We start from the raw sequence: 2,809 nt of genomic DNA, 5'->3' as shown, positions 1-2,809 counted from the left end.
GAGTCCTGGGACCGCGAGTTCGAGGCTGCCCTCCGCCTCCCCCGGTGCTGCCGCCGTGTGCACGGCGCTGCGCACCCCCGAGCGCGCCCGYACGGGACCCCAGGAGCCCGCGTCGCTGCAGGGAAGTCACCAAGAGCAGGGAGACGGGCAAGGCCTCAGACATCTGAAAATATCAAGAGGAAAAGATTGATGTGTGCAGGGTTGTTAATTAGCCTGATTTAATAGCACAGATTCCTGATGCTTGCTCAAACTAGACATGGAGTACAGGAATAAAGTGCATTTTTTTCTTTGCCTCGCTGTCCTCCCCCCTTTATATTCGATGTGTTTCCTGCTGGCTCGTGTGACAAACCGGGCCCCAAGCTGCCTCTTCCAGCCCCGTCCTAGCGCTTTTGGCCAGGGCTGGCGGCCGGGGCGGCAAAGACGCTGCTCCCTCGAAGGCTTTTAAACGGTTTTGTGGGAAGGCCGGCAGTCAGGCCGAGAAGGCAGCCGGCGAGCAGCTCCCCCTGCTCCCGGGTCCCACCTCGCCCTCTGGCCTGGCGTCGCGCTGCCTGTCCTGCCGCGGCACGGCACGGCACGGCACGGCACGGCACAGCGCGACCGGCTGCCCGCCGCACCACCGGCCCCACGCTGGCCTGCGAGGACGCGCCGTGCCACGCGCCTCTGCACCCACCGCGCGCGCTGCCGGCAGCCCCTATTCATCCAAACACGTACAGCTGCTCAGCTTATTTTTATGAGTCCTTCCTTAGGCATAAAGCGGGGCGCTGCCGGGCTGGGCGGGCAGAAAAGCTGTCCTTCCTCCCAGCAGCGCCAACACGAGGCAAGGACGCTTGGTGGCCACGCGAGACCCTGGAGAAGAGCGGACGGAGGAGGTGACGCCTAGGCCACCAGGCATACTTTCCAAATCACGTGTTTTACAGCGATTTCCAAGCCGTGGGGGTTAGCTTGCRATGCCCCTAGGTGGGGCAGGTCCCCAGAAGCCGTCATCACACAGTTTTCAGCAAGGAGCAAATCAGAGAAATCGCCGGCCCCGAGGAGCTGGGCTTACGGCGGCTTTCTGGCTGCCTTACTGAAGGCACGACCGCGACCGTGACATCTGCCTCCTTCGGAGCGGCTGCAGGAACCTCCGCCTCCTCCCGTTCGCCCCGATCCCTCCGTACCGTGCCATCTTCCCCTCGGACCGTTATTCCTGGCAAGGGCCTTGACAGTGCCGCGCTTCCGCCACGGTGCCCAGTCTCATCCCACCCGGCGACGGCCGGCAAGGGAAACTCATGTGGCACGGGGATATCCCGGCGTCCTGCAGAGCTGAACGAACGGCCCYGTTAGTGCAGCACCTATTTACGGAGGCTCCTCGCACCGGCCTGCCGTGGCCACGCGCGAGGCGGCTCGCTGAGCCCGGCGGCACGGCGGGTGCGGAGCCCGGTAACGCTCCGAGCGCGGGCAGGCGGCTCGGGGCGTCCCCGCGCGCTCACCGGCCCTGCCTGCTGCCTCCGCGCGGAAATCAGCTGCTTCGCTGCGACGCGCTTGGGCAGACCGGGTCCCGGGCTTCCCCCGGAGGAAAGGGTCGGAAGGAGTTTTCCCAACTGGGGAAATTCTGCTAGAGCGGGAAGGAAACTCCGGAGCAGGTATTTAAACTTGCCTACGGTAGGCGGCTGCAAGAATAGCTCGTAGGGAGGCACAGCGGGCTGTCAGGCACCTAAGGGAGGTTTGGGCAGCCCCAAGGGTTTGGGAAACCGCTTGGGTCCCCTGCTCCACCACCGACTCCGTGCGTGTCCTTGAGCACCTCCCTTAGCAGGTGCCCTGTGGTGCTGCAAACCCCAAGCGTCAGGCTGCCCGCGCCTCCGCACACCGGTGAAATCCCAGCTTTCCCAAGGATGTCTCCTACACGCAGGACAATAAACGTCAGGGAGACCAAAACATGGCTTTTCTCCACGTCCCCTGTGGGCTTGCTTTCTTTTTTTCTTTTTTTTGGGCTCCCTGCGTACAAGTCTTTCCAACCATCGTACATCACCTCCTGCTGCTTTATTTCTTCCCTGTTGCAAGCTTCGCTTAGGGCATTTAAAAATACCCAAGGCAGCTCTAAAACACGGCTGGCTTGGTAAGCGGTAGCTGCAGCAGCACAGCGCTTGGTGGCTTCTTAAATATCCCCTGCTTTCCAGACAGCCTTGCTGATCTGCATCGAACCGCTGCCTGGCGGGCGCGCAGCTCCACTGCACGCCACCGCACCGGCCGGGCTGCTGGAGCGACGGCCTCCGATTCTCCCAAGCGAAATTTTCCCAAGGGCCTCGAAAACTCGGGAACCGAAGGTCCAGTTTTCCGAGCAACACGGGAATCCTTGGGATTTTTGCAGACGGGTCCTAAAGCTACCCGGGGGTCTGTGCGCTCAGGGCATCCTCCGGGGAGCTGCCACGGACGGGCAGGGGGGCGCTGAGCGCCAGGACCAGCCCGGTCCCGCGGGATTTTCCCCGCGCCCGGCCGTGCCGCCGAGCCCCATGCGCCCCGCGCCGCGGGAACGGCTCCTTTGCCTTCCCGCTTTGCCAAGCGCCCCCGGGGCGAGCGGGACAGGAGCCGCAGGGGGGGCAGCGAGAGGCCCCCGCGCCCGTGGCGGAGCTGGAGGCCGAAGCAGCCAGGGGGCAGCAAATGCTCGTGGAAGTGGGCGTCCGAGCGGCTCGTTCCGCTCCCCGCCGGGTGCGGGGGCGCGGGGGGGCGGGGGGGCGGCCCGCTACACGGGGGTAGGTGCTACCCGCGGGGGTGCGCGTCCCCCCCGCGCCGGGTGTGCATCCCATCCGTACTGGGTGTGCGTCCTGGGGTG

Source organism: Apteryx rowi, unplaced genomic scaffold, assembly GCF_003343035.1.
Source record: "Apteryx rowi isolate R43461 unplaced genomic scaffold, aptRow1 scaffold_572, whole genome shotgun sequence".
NCBI lineage: Eukaryota > Metazoa > Chordata > Aves > Apterygiformes > Apterygidae > Apteryx > Apteryx rowi.
Note: the sequence above shows the minus strand (reverse complement) of the source record.